At 45.3% G+C, this 14310-nt stretch overlaps 1 long non-coding RNA gene across 3 annotated transcripts; it reads left to right on the top strand.

Annotated features, from left to right (window-relative positions):
• The first annotated feature begins 875 nt into the window (after window positions 1–875).
• Window positions 876–13353, top strand: LOC308671081. 3 transcript variants are annotated; one of them, XR_014027140.1, is made up of 5 exons: window positions 876–957; window positions 4406–4489; window positions 4629–4759; window positions 9483–9736; window positions 11589–13353. It is a non-coding gene; the product is annotated as an uncharacterized lncRNA (long non-coding RNA). The 3 variants fall into 3 exon arrangements; XR_014027142.1 differs by lacking the exon at window positions 876–957 and adding an exon at window positions 1457–1751; XR_014027141.1 differs by lacking the exons at window positions 876–957; window positions 4629–4759 and adding an exon at window positions 1457–1751.
• Window positions 13354–14310: the final 957 nt, after the last annotated feature.

The raw sequence follows: 14310 nt of genomic DNA, 5'->3' as shown, positions 1-14310 counted from the left end.
CAGGTTCAATTCCTAAAGTTGTCACTATAAAGTCCTGTAAGGTTTTACACTTAGCCTCACAAGTGCCCCAGCGTTACTCAAGAATTTAAAAGAGCCAAAGAAACTCCTGAGCCGAGGTTTCAACAAGCAAACAACTTTTATTTTGATCAAAATAGAGTTGGGTGTCCTCACCTCTCTTCATGGCTGGTAGAGAGATGAAGGCAACAATCAGGAAAGATGTCTTCCACCTTTTATACTTTTCCAGAACAAAACGTTCAGGTCTTGGTAACAGGTATAAGATAGCACAAAAAATAATTTCAAGATGATGACTCCTACACAGCAGCCCCCTCCCCTTACCTTGCTCTTTTCAGGTAAGCAATCACCTGTACCTAAAGCATGAAACATTTGCTTTTATACAACTATAAAACTATATTCCCAATATAAAGCACCTACAAAGCTGCTTGCACATAAACAAATATGCATATGCGCATATATATATAATTACAAAGTATCACTACTAATATCAATATTACCAGGGCTTTTTTTCTCATAGAACGCTCAGAACGGAGTTCCGGCACCTTTTTTGGATGGAACCTTGTAGGTTAGGCAAGGTGGTTTGTATGACATGTGTGAGTTCCGGCACCTTTTTCTTTTATAAAAAAAGCACTGAATATTACTAATATCAACCTTAAGCATAATAAAATCCCTTCAGTCCTAAAAGATATGAGAATGGGTTGTTTGCAAGATTCTCTCTCCGATTGTGGACATGCTCCAGATTCTATTTATTAAACTGTTAAACTGTGCCATTTGGCAGGACCCAACTTGGCCCTTCTCTGTTGCAGGCCCTCTGGAACACCATAACTCACATGACCTGTGCTACCATTTTATTAATGATTGAAGACTTGAATGACTGGAGATCGGTGGGCCCATCAGTGTAATCCTGCATGTTCTTACAGTTTGAGTTAGGTTTGTTCTCAGGTACCATTATTGTATTACTGAGTTTGGTTTCGAATTGTATGTTTGCTATCCAGAGTTGCAGATCCAAGATGGGCAGCTGTATAAAGTGATATCATCATTGGCACTTTAGAACAAATGTGGGCTGGTGAAAAGAAAATACTAGTAGATGCGTTGACCCAGAATTAGGGGACAGTATAGAAAATATCAATGGTGAATGTGCAGATGGCCCTACTGTCTTTGGGCTCTTGCAAAGTCCTGGATGCAGGGTCATGAAAGGCCAGCAAAGAAAATACCCAATGTCCTAACCCACCCAAGAACATACGATATCTTTAGGGAAACACCCAAAAGGGAACATGTTTGTTACTTCTGCTCTCTTATCTACAGTATGCCAGACTTACTGGGGGAAATCTTTATCATATGTGTGTCAGCTTTGCTGGATGACTTGCTTATGTAACCAGAAAGAATAAATACAATGATTTCTTGTCTTTTGGGGCTGCTCTCATTTAGAGGAGCCCGTCTTCTAGTTCAGTTGAATAAAAACGTAAAGCTTGAAGACAACTTCTGGTTTCCTGTATTTTTTTACCAGCAAAACCTCAGAACCTGCATATCATTTTTGGCGAGCCAGCCAGGAGAGGTGCTTGGTTGGTCCTAGGGAGGATCAGGAAAGGGGAAGGCACCAAGTGCGCTCCGGGATTTCCTGGAGGTGCCCCCCTTCTTGACTCTTCATTGTGGTTTTAACAGGAACCAGGTTTTTTTTCCTTCTTTTTGGTTGCCTTTTACTTGATTCCTGCATACTCAGGCGGGCTGAAGATAAGGTAGGACACATAGATATACATTACTTTGTTGCACCGGCTTGCTTGGAGAGAGTGTGTGTATGTGTAAACGTTTCTCTGTATCCTTGAATCATTTCCCACCATTGACCAGAGCTGGGCGGAAGGGTTAATGCCAGCCGCACCTAGGGCACCCCTCTTTTTTGGGGTGCTGGGGGCACTTAGAAAGCAAGGGGCGTTAATCTTGTCCTCTCGTGCTCCAACAGGTTGTGAGTGATGTGTGGTTTGAGGTTTGTGGTTGCTCCTTATATATATATATATTTCCCGCTGTTGACCAGGCCTAGGCATGATACTGATCTTAGCTGAAGGTCAGTGGATCTCTTGTGGCCCAACAGGCTGTGCAAGTGGTGTGAGTGACTTGAACACATGGGCTCAGCCCAGGAAGACCAGTTAGAATGAATAAAAGGAAGGGATGTGTCCTCAGCCCCCTTGACTGTGTCATAAGGAACTTTGGGAAGCTTAAAACCCATCGGGATATGAAATTGAAACTCTGATTAAATACAATGCCCTCTGTCACCAGGACATACCCACTGTTTGGCCCACAGGGGAATCCATACATTTGGGAGTTTTTGAGACCATGCAGACTGTGCTTAAAGAGGCATGGATCATGATCAACATGCTTCATATGCTCTTTAGTTTTTTGTTTTTCTGGACCTTACTTGTGAATAAGCAGGTGCTTAAACACTGTGGGCTGTGGTGACCTTCCACGGCACTACCTTTTGCCGTGGTCAAATCACATGGTTGTTAAGTGAATCATGCTGTCACTAAGCCAATCTGGCTTTCTCAACTGACAATTTTCCCAGCAGGAAGCTAGCTGGGAAAGTTGCAAATCACGATCACATGACCGTGGATGCTGCCACCATCATAAATGTAAGCCAGTTGCCAAGGACCTGAAACACAATCACATGAACTTGGAGATGGTGCAATAGTCATAATTTCAAGGATGGATTGTAAATCATTTTTTCTGAGGTCCTCATAACTTGGAATTGTTGTTAAATAAACTGTTATAAGTCAAGAACTACCTACCCTGTATCATTAGTTTTACTTCAAATACAATATCTGTTGAACTTCTAAGTTCACCCTGTGTGAACACCAAGTGAGAGCTGTATTGAAGGCTGTGAATCCCAGCAAAGCCGCAGGCCCAGATGGGGTGCTGGGGATAGTGGTCAGGAATTGTGCCGATCAATTAGCAGGGGTCCTGACAAAGATTTTTAACATCTCCTTGCAAACGGCATGTGTACCATCGTGCTTGAAAGCAGCTACCATTGTCCCAGTCCCCAAGAAAACTGCAGTTGAGTGCCTGAATGACTACAGACCTATTGCATTAACGTCTGTAGTCATGAAATGCTTCGAAAGATTGGTTCTCCAACATCTTAGGACATGCCTCCCACTGGACTTTGATAAACATCAATTTGCCTACAGGGGAAATAGGTTGACAGACGATGCCATAGCTACTGCTTTACACTCTGTAGCAAGTCATCTTGAGAAACCTGAAAGTTACGTCAGGATGCTTTTTGTTGACTACAGCTCGGCTTTCAACACCATTTTGCCGAGCATTCTCATCGAGAAGCTGACTGACTTGAAATTCTCTCCCGCCATCTGAGATTGGATTCAAGACATTCTTAGGGATTGGTTACAAACAGTGAGGGTCGGGTCTGTTTTGTCCACCCCCCTGAAGCTTTGCACCAGCACGCCACAGGGCTGTGTGCTTAGCCCCTACCTGTATTCTTTATACACTTATGATTGTGTATCATCTGACCCATCCACTGCGATAATCAAGTTTGCAGATGATACAACTGTGGTGGGTCTTATTACAGGTGGGGATGAGACAGCATATAGGGTGGAGGTACAAAAACTATCCATATGGTGTAGTAACAACAACTTGCACCTAAACATTGGCAAGACGAAAGAGATGGTGTTAGACTTCCGGAGAAAAAAGGAGGAACCTGCCCCACTTTACATTGGGGAAGACTGTGTAGAGAGAGTTTCCTCCTTTAAATATGTGGGAGTCTACCTCTATGAAGATCTGACCTGGAAAGTTAACACAACCCAGGTGGCTAGAAAGGCCCAACAGAGGCTTCACTTTCTTAGGGTCTTGCGGAAGAACAGGGTAGAATAATGGCTAATGACCCTCTTTTACCGGTCTACTATAGAGAGCGTCCTCTCGTTTGGTATTGTGGTTTGGTATGCTGGTCTGACAGCCGCGGACAGGAAAGTATTACAGAGGGTAGTGAGCACAGCACAAGACATTGTGGGCTGTTCCCTGACATCACTGGATGACATCGCCAGGGCTCGTTGCCTTCGAAGAGTGAGGAAAATTCTCAGGGAGGACTCACACCCTGGACGGTATCTCTTTACTCTCCTACCATCGGGTAGGAGATATAGGAATATAGCCAGCCATACCAACAGGCTGAAAAATAGCTTTTATCCATGGGCTGTTAGCCTTTTAAATGGGACATAATTTTATGCAGAATTGACTTGGGAAGCCGGTGTGTGGTGTAGTTGGTTCACATGGTGTGGTAGGATGTAGGGTTTGTTGTCACTGTGTGTTGGGGGAGAGAGCACTGGGGGAGGCTCAGCTAATCTCAATGTACACATGTTGCACTTTGACAATAAATGTTTATTATTTATTATTTCAGGCACCTCTGAAGCTGACAGAGTACCCAAATTGTATTGGGGCAATATATGTTTTAATGGCAGATTCTGCCAAGCAGATGATTCAGGCAAGTTAGATTCAAAATATAACTAATTGGTTTGTAGTGACTATGTTAAAGATGTTGAGAAGTTACCTTTGTATTTCATTAAACTGGTCCAAGATGACTTAAAGAAGTTGTACCTGAATTCCTATTATCTGCTTTGCAGAAATATTTCCCTGTGGCTTGTATTTGCTCCCAACAAAAACGGCTGGTCCCCGGTGAATGAAAGGTTACAAGTAAATCAAAAGTAATGAGACGGTCAGTTCTATTTATAGAGGAACGAATCCTGCCACAGAAGTAAGAGCGCTGGTTGAGTGTACAAAAATCTTGACAGCTGTATGATTACTTTAGCAAACAGTGCTCATCTGTTTCTTTTTAATTATTTATTTATTCATACTTAACTGGGCTTTGCATGATATGATGGAAATAACTAATTTTTCAATACATTGCTTTGTGACTCTACTGTAACCAAACCCCCCGCTTGTTGCTAGTGTTCAAGATTTTCTTCATAAAACTACTCAGTAATATTTTGACCAGGATTTTCCAACCTTTGCAACTTTTAACACTTATGGATTTCAACTCCCAGTATTCCCCAGCCAGCAGTTGCAAAAGTTGGGAAACCTTAATTTTGACAGTCCTGTAAAGACGCACAGAGGAAAACATGGTCTGTGTTGTTGTGGGTTTTTTGGGTGGGTGGAGGGCAGAGGTTTTATGCTATTGTCCTCTTTTTCTCTCAGAACCACAAGCCTAAAATAAACTTAATATAGTTAATAAATTGAAAACGTAAAATTCAGTTTCTCTACTAAAAAGAGAGTAAATCCAACTACCTGTATTGATAAGCTTTCAACACAGAGTTACCCCCAAATGCATAAAAGGTCCTATACCTATCAAAGGTTGCCCATTCATATCCCTTTCCTTGCTCAGTGTAAAAGGTAAAGGTTCCCCCGCACATGCGTGCTAGTCGTTTCCAACTCTAGGGACTGGTGCTCATCTCTGTTTCAAAGCCGAAGAGCCAGCACTTGTCCGAGGACGTCTCCGTGGTCATGTGGCCGGCATGACTAGACGCCAAAGGTGCACGGAACACTGTTACCTTCCCACCGTAGGGGTCCCTATTTTTTTTACTTGCATTTTTTACGTGCTTTCGAACTGCTAGGTTGGCAGAAGCTGGGATGAGTAACAGGCGCTCACTCTGTTCCGCGGCACTCGGGATTCGACCCGCCAAACTGCCGACCTTCTGATCGACAAGCTCAGCGTCCTAATCCAATTGCTCTAATGCTGATCACAGCATTGGAAATATTCCTATTACATATACTTCATTCATTCTCCACTGTTTAGTCATGTCCAATTCTTGGCAACTTTATAGGCAAACCCTCTCCACGCTACCATCTCAAGCACAGCTTCTTTCAATTGTCAGATGTTCAACTTTGTATCAGATTTGATGTTATCCAACTGTTCTGTACCAGCCTGCTACCGGCCTTGCAGAAAGGCAACCCCTGTACAAACGGCAGAGGCTGGAAAACGTCTGAGGCTGGAAAACGTCTGCCAAGTTTATTACACAAACAAACAACAAAACATGAAACAAGATACCGGAGCTTTGATCCTCAAACGGAGCGGTTGCTTTCAGCAACCAGCCCTTCCCCAAACACTCCCTTTATTAGAGTTCAGGGCATGGCCTCCCTGTGCCTCCTTCCGAGAAGTCCCACAGCCTTTCTCTGCTTGCTCCTACTTGACTGCCTCCTGCGTCGGGCGTCCTTGAACAGGGCCAGCTGTGGGTCATCATCATCCGCACTGTCGGGCTCGCGCAGCTGAGTCTCCACCAAGTAAGAGGGGCCTGGCTGGGGGCTCTGCGGAGCCTCCAAGCCATCATCAGCAAGTTCGTCTTCAACACCCCGCTCCTCCCCCTCGTCTGAGTCATCCGAGTCATCCGACCCAGCTGCCGAACCCACAGGCTGACCCTGAATCACAACACCAGCCACCGTGCTCTTTGCTTGCCCCTTCTTATTCGGCTAACCATTCATAGCATCATTGCCTTCTCCATCGAATTTGCACGCACGATGTGGCCAAAATAAATCAGACGTAGTCATGTGATTTTAGCTTCTCGTGATGTTTCTGGTTTTATACAATTCAGCACCTGTGGCTTGTTCTGGCTGTCCAGGGTATGTGCAATAATTTACGCCAGCACCACAGTTCGAAAGCATCAGTTCTTCAATCAGCCATTCTTACTATCTAACTCTCACACATTATAGGGAAGACTGTTGCTCCAACTAGCCTGTTTTTTTGTATTTCTAACAATATCTATTGACTTAGACAGATGTTTGAAATTTTGTCTGCCACTGAATCAAACCCCAGAATTTTTTTCTGAATAGTTACCCTCTCTCTCTCTACTCTATGGAAACTTCAAAATGGTACTTGATGGCATGATTGTTTGCAAACAAACGTCATGTCTTACTCCTAGGAAAGAATACTTAACTGATTTGGCTTGGATGCATTGATCCCGATGGCAGTATTCTGACACTTGAAAACTCACACACCTATAGGGTTGGGGAAGACAGGGTTAATATAGCCTTCACATGGCTCTGAGAATACACACTACATTAAGCTACTGGATTGGACCACCAGCCCATCTAGCACAGCAGTCTGTTCTCACAGTGGCCAACCAACTACACAAGGAAACCCACAAGTCTCCCTGCAGTGACTTTCAGAGTCATCCCACTGCCTTCAAGGCTAATAGTCATGGATCCCCATGACTTCCATGAATTGATTTAACTCTTGTTTTGAAGCCAGCCCAGCTGGCAGCCAACACAGCATCTCGTGGTAGAAAATTGCAAAGTTGAATCATGTGTTGCACCAAAAAAAAAATCATTCTTTTGCCTGTTCTGATTGTTCCAAGATTCAATTTCATTAGGTGACCCCTGGTTCTAGTATTTGGGGCAAGGAAAAATGGCTTCTCCTTTTCCATTTCATCCACAGCACACATAATTTTGTTTACCTCAACCATGTTCCCTCTCCTTCAGTTCCTTTCTAGATTAAAAAGCTCCCAAGAAGCCAGCTGGCCATCCTTAATATTAATCCGTAATGTAAAACCAACATCTCAAGCTTCTTGCTTTTTTAAAAAATCATCCATAACAAACAAAACGTGGGTTTATGGTTTAGTCCAGGGGTCGGCAACCTAAAAAAGTAAAAGAGCCACCGGGAACCGGTTCCATCACAAATTAAAAAAACTGGGAGCCGCGTGCGTGTGTCCATGCCCGCGCACGCGCAAAAAATGTTTTGCGCATGCGCAAAACGGTTTTTTACGCGGATGCACGCGGTCGCCATTTTTTTTTTAAAGTCAGATGGAACCGGTTCCCGGTTGCCCGACGGCGACGGCCCGTCTGCAAAGCTGCCGCTTTCGGCAGCTTTGCAGACGGGCCGCGGCAGCTTCCTCAAAGAACGACGCCGCGGCCCGTTCGCGCGGAGGTACGCGCGGACCTCTCCAAAGGTTTGGGGAGGTGCGCGCGCAGCTCCGCCCATTCGGGGAGGTGCGCGCGCACCTCTCGGAACGGGCCGCGGCGTCGCTCTTTCAGGAAGCTGCCGTGGCCCATCTGCAAAGCTGCCGCTTTCGGCAGCTTTGCAGACGGGCCGTGGCAGCTTCCTCAAAGAACGACGCCGCGGCCCGTTCGCGCGGAGGTACGCGTGGACCTCTCCAAAGGTTTGGGGAGGTACGCGCGCAGCTCCGCCCATTCGGGGAGGTGCGCGCGCACCTCTCGGAACGGGCCGCGGCGTCGCTCTTTCAGGAAGCTGCCGTGGCCCATCTGCAAAGCTGCCGCTTTCGGCAGCTTTGCAGACGGGCCGCGGCAGCTTCCTCAAAGAACGACGCCGCGGCCCGTTCGCGCGGAGGTACGCGCGCACCTCTCCAAAGGTTTGGGGAGGTGCGCGCGCACCTCCGCCCATTCGGGGAGGTGCGCGCGCACCTCTCCAAATGGGCAGTGCCACTCTCCATTTGGAGAGGTGCGCGCGCACCACTGCCCGTTCGAAGAGGTGCGCGCGCACCGGGCGGCTGGGAGCCGCAGGAGACGGCTCAAAGAGCCGCATGTGGCTCCGGAGCCGCGGGTTGCCGACCTGTGGTTTAGTCTAAAATTGCTGATTAATGACTGCTCTTCCCTTTTTGATCAAGAACTTGGATGGCAAGGAAAATGCTGGAATACTATTTTTTTTAAAAAAAAATAGAAAGTCACACGTGCACCTCATAACCGTATTTTCCACAATATCACTTAGATCATAAATTTAATGACATCTAGGTGCCTGCTACCGGGACTTAACCTGCCAACAATTTCTAAAGAAGAGGACTCGGTTTGGAGTTCACTGTGAGGTTTCCAGGAAGACTGATGATATGAGAAGCACACGACGTTCTCCTCAAATATCCAAAGGGAATATTATCATTTCCCAATTTGCTTACTTAAATTTCAGAATACTCTTCTATTAAACAGAACTGGGGGGGGGAATGGCTCAGCATTCATTCATGTGCCAACATTTGGGTTAAGACAGGGGTCCCCAACCCCCAGTCCGTGGACCGCTACTGGGCCACGGCATGCCAGCAATCGGTCCGCACAAACAAGCAAAGCCCCATCCGTGGGATGCAGGCAGCATACAAAACCACGCCCCCTCCGGTCTGTGGAAAAACCTCTCTCCAAGGAACCGGTTCCTGGTGTCCAAAAAGTTGGGGACCTTAATCAACAGCTGGCTTGCTAGTTTGGTACAGATTATGCAGTCTTGGCAAACTGCAACACAACAGCATCTCCTTGTTGGCCACACAGAGGGACTGTATAGTTGGGAATAAAGCTTATTGGACCTGACAAGGCTTTTTTTCTCTGTAAACCTATCTACGTTGATCTGGGAAAAGTTCAAATTCTTTTAAAATTATTGCTATAGTACTATGTGTAATTTATTGATTATAGCATCTTTATTTTTTATTATTTTTTCATAAATAACTTGAGACGAGCATACTTACTGTAATAATCTGTTCTATTTTTCCCCACAGCAACAATCCTGTGAGGTGGGTTGGTCTGAGAGACAGCGCCTGATCCAAACTCACCTAGCCTAAGATGGGACTAGAACTCACAGTCTCCCAGTTTCCAGCCTGGTGTCTTATCAACTAGCGTGGCAAAGAGAATCCTTAAGTAGCATGGTCACACAGAGCCATCATTTCTGGGATGCAAAAATCCAGACCACCACTAGGTGCTCCCAAAGAGATTGAGTTGCCATCTGGTGACCATTTGGAATTCTTCAAGCCAGGTATGGTCACCTTACTGTAAATAGAAATACTTGTAGAAAAGCCTCCAATTCTGCAGGATACAATTACACCTAAATGTGCTCAATTAACCATCATTTCAGCAAGTGGCATCACCTAGCTAATCTTGGGTGAACTCAAAAGCTAAACAAATTTGATTTGGTTTGGGTTTGGTTTGAAAACCATCAGATAATACCAGAGATACAAGTTAAGACTGGGAAGTTAATAATAATAATAATAATAATAATAATAATAATAATAATAATAATAATAATAATAATAATAATAATAATAATAATAATAATAATAATAATAATAATAATTTTATTTGTATACCGCCCTTCTCCCGAAGGACTCAGGGCGGTGAACAGGGCAATACATGTTAAAAGACAAGAATACAAAAATTAAAAGAGATTAAACAAGATGCCCAAGAACTATAACAATAAGTTAAAATACATAAAAAGCAATAAAACCCAAACCCATCACCCATCAGGCCAGGTCGGCTTGTTCGAACAGGTAGGTCTTTAGGTCGCGCCAGAAGGAGCGAAGGTCGGGCGCCATCCGGAGCTCAACCGGAAGATGGTTCCATAAATCCGGCGCGCCCACAGAGAACGCCCTCCCCCTGGGGGCCACCAGTTAAAAATATTCCAGCAGGAAGCAGTGGATAATTATTTCTCTACTGTTGCCAATTACATGGACGTGAAGTCACTAGGAATTGTCTTAAAAGTGACTGTACCTTTACCTTAACCTGTAAGCAATGGACTCAAATCCAGTGGCAGCTTGGAGAGAGCCCCAATTAAACTGCTCTACTGGTTTAAGAAACAAAAGAAGACTTACTCCGTCCATCTTCGTTCAGCACCTAGAGAGGCTCTCTGGGAAATGAAGATTTCTCTTAGGCTTTGCTTCTAACAAGTTAGAAAAAAGGAAAAGACAAGACTTGGAGGAGAGATTGTGGCAGGGGTCTTCAAACTTGGCCCTTTTATAATGTGTGGACTTCAGCTCCCAGAATTCCTCAGCCAGGCACTCTGGCTGAGGAATTCTGGGAGCTGAAGTCCACACGTCATTAAAAGGGCCAGGTTTGAAGACCCCTGGATTACGTGGACAAGGAAACCAAACCTCAAGGACGTGAAGAAGCTGAGGGTCTATTAGCTACAGCCCCTCAGTCTTGCTTGCACTACTGGCCACAGTTGTATAGGCGTGGGATAATTGGCTGGCCAAACTTTTGATGGCCCTGGACATTTCAGCAGGGCAGACTTAACCAGGCAGTACTGTCCACAGAGTGAGGTTGGATATCCTGGGAAGAGGTCTTCCCTAGATCACTTTGAAGTCTCACCCGGCCAAATTTCATGAGCTTCTCTTTAGAACAGAATTTAAAAAGTTTGCAGTATTACCTTGCAACCATTTGCCAAGGACTTTCTGAAATATCTGGACATTGATAGTAACATTGGGCAGAATCACCTGGCACAGATCCTGGGATACAGGACCCCAAATTCAATAGCCAAATTCAATGGGGTCCTCTCCTGCCCGCTACAAGTAAGAGTAAGAAACCATAGCAGTCCTCACTTCATTACATATGGCGCATGAATGACAAGCTAGGAGGGAAACACATTTTAGTCCTGTTCCCAGGGCTATTGCAGGAGTCGGCATCCTATGTAAACCCAGATAATTGGTTTAAAAAGAATAAACCATGCTTAGATGTCCAATAAGGCCATGGAAAGTCTGGATTTGAGGGGGAACACATTAAGTAGCACATTACGGTGACTGACAGCTGTTATATATACTGTGGACCACTTATTGTTCTTTTAATCCAAATTTTTGCATAGCCCTAAAGACTTTGCATGTTTTGTGTCCACCCAGGCAAAAGAACAAAGCTAAAAGGCAGCTCAGCACCACCACTAGTATCTGCATATTTCTCAGACAAATCTCTCCATGGCCTTTTGGAAGCCAATAAAGACCAGCCAAGCTTATAAACAGTTTTACAATATGTGGACCATATCCAAGAAGAAATTCTTCCTGAGGCAGGGAACTCTAAAACATCCTGTTTTAGGAAGAACCCGCAAGTCAGACCGATACCAGCTAGAAAGGACGGTCCTGGAGGCCTGCGGGAGATGAATCACGGAAGGCTTGATCAGTTGAAACCACCATCTTGAAATGAATCCAGAAACTTATTGGTAGCCGGTGCAGTGAGCAAATCCCCAGTGTTTTGCTGCTTATGAACCTGCTTCCAGTGGTGGGATTCTGATATGTGAACCACCGGTTCTCTGTGTGGCTGCCACTTCCGGAAGTCCATTCTGGGCCTGGGCAACAACAAATTAGCTACCGATTCTGCCGAAGTGGTGCGAACCAGCTGAATCCCACCACTCCCTGCTTCTTCCCATCCAAGAGCTAGTCTGCCCCACGCAGTCTACAAGTACTCCTTGTGGAGCAGGTGACCAAAGAGCTGTACTAAACGCAGCCATCTTTTTTTCACCTGACCTGAGCAAATCGCCACCCTTTAGTTGGCTTATCGGGAAGTCGCACCGCTCAATTAGTCACAAAGTCTCATTACACAGAGTTGAAAGATCAGTATTATAAAGATGCCTAGAAACAGAGATGTTTCCAACTTTCTGCTGGGATTATTCTTCCCTGTTTTTCTTCTTTCTTTCTTTCTTTCTTTCTTTCTTTCTTTCTTTCTTTTCTTCCAGAACCATCTTTTCTTTCATACCCTGGTTTTCCATGATGCGTTTCGTTAAAAGGGCTGGTGGTTCAGCGGTTGCACAAATTCAGTCTGTGTTGTTAAGTTTACGGTTCAGCATGTTGCGTGGACTCGGAAATGGCCAGCGTGTTTACACAAGTCACGCGTTCCCCACCCGAGTTCTTCCCTACGCAACGGACACACACAACAGGGCGCAGAATTACAACTTTCCCAGCTCCAGTCTTTTATTCAGCCGCACTTTATTGGGTTCCGAAGGAGAGAGAGAGAGAAATAACCGTTCCTCTGCACCTTTCCTCCCGTTTCCAGAGCTTGCACGCGTAAATTCCTTTCCAGACATTAGACCGCTCCAGCCTGCATTCGTCTCCAGGGAAAAGCAACTAAAACCCGCCGAGGAGAATTCTACTCACATTTCCAGTGGTTTTGTTTGCGAAAGCTATTTTGGGCTCACTGCCGACCCAGCGACCGAGCGGTTTCAAAGTCCAACGACTGCTCAAAAGAGCCCTTTGATCAGGGGTCTTCAAACTTGGCCCTTTTATGACTTGTGGACTTCAACTCCCAGAATTCTGGGAGTTGAAGTCCATAAGTCACAAAAGGGCCAAGTTTGAAGACCTCTGCCTTTGATTGTACTCCCAAGTTCTAGTCCAGGGGTCTTCAAACTTGGCCCTTTTATGACTTGTGGACTTCAACTCCCAGAATTCCTCAGCCAGCAAAGCTGGCTGAGGAATTCTGGGAGTTGAAATCCACAAGTCATAAAAGGGCCAAGTTTGAAGACCCCTGTTCTAGTCCGTTCGTGCAACCAGAAGCTGGCGTGTCTTAAGCGGCGTTTTTTCCTTCAACCACAAGGGGGCGGGCGCAGCTCAAGAATTTCCTGTGAAATACTTCCCGGTTACCGTCGGCAGGAAAAAATAAAAGTCTTTTTCTGTTCAAGGAGCAAATCGTATTACGTCGACCGATCACCCTTTAAAAGCAAACGGCACTCCCCGTAACGGGCTTTACGCGCAGCTTCGGGGTAGAAAGAGCCGCTTGGCCCAATAATGCCGCTTGGGGGGTGTATGAAAGCCCTAATAAGCAGGCATATACATAGAATGAAGGCTACTGCTAAGCTTGTAAGCCGCCCTGAGTCTTCGGAGAAGGGCGGGATATAAATGCAATTAAAATAAAATATAAATGGAATTAAAAATAAGGCGGCGGAAGGAGCAATGTTCTTGGAAATCGGTTGAAAATTAAACGTCGTGATTTAAATTTTGAAATAAAATAAAAAGACGGCGAGAGCGCCCTTAACACGCTCAGAATTACCTAAGGAGGCTTGTAGTCACTCTGTCGCTCCATTTGATTTCGCTTTTGCAAGACTTACCTTGCTCCGCAAGACCATAATGATCTTTTATTTACTTACTTAACTTATTTTCGGATTACAGTGCCCATTGGCCACCCCTATCCATTCGACCGTGCTATCGGGTGGACGATGGGATGAGTAGTCCGGTTCCTCCCCGTAATCCCAAAGCTGAGAAGATCCACCCGCGCAAATTCTCGCGGCTTAATTTCTAGGAAAAGAATTTCTGAAAGTGACCTTTCATAAAAAGGAACGCGAGAGGTTACACCTTCCCGGCTCTCCCAATGAATTCCTTTGTCTGGAGTGGATTGACTCGCCGCCCTTTAAAGGCTGATTCCTACGTGTTGTTTGTCCCCTTTCTCTAAACCCGCTGACTGCGCCTTTTTTATCCCCACGGGGGGAAAAAATGCCGCGCTCTGTGCCCGAGGCGAAGCGGGAACTGTTATCCGCATGGAACCAACTAGCAAATTGCACGTGTGAACGCAGCTCGAAATATTTGATTGATACCGTTCTTTTTCAAACCCAAACGCTTCCCCCTCGCCATTCTTTTAAGG

The sequence above is a fragment of the Vipera berus genome (assembly GCF_964194415.1).
Source record: "Vipera berus genome assembly, chromosome: 7".
Taxonomy (NCBI): domain Eukaryota; kingdom Metazoa; phylum Chordata; class Lepidosauria; order Squamata; family Viperidae; genus Vipera; species Vipera berus.
Note: the sequence above shows the minus strand (reverse complement) of the source record. Positions and strands in the feature narration are given on the sequence as shown.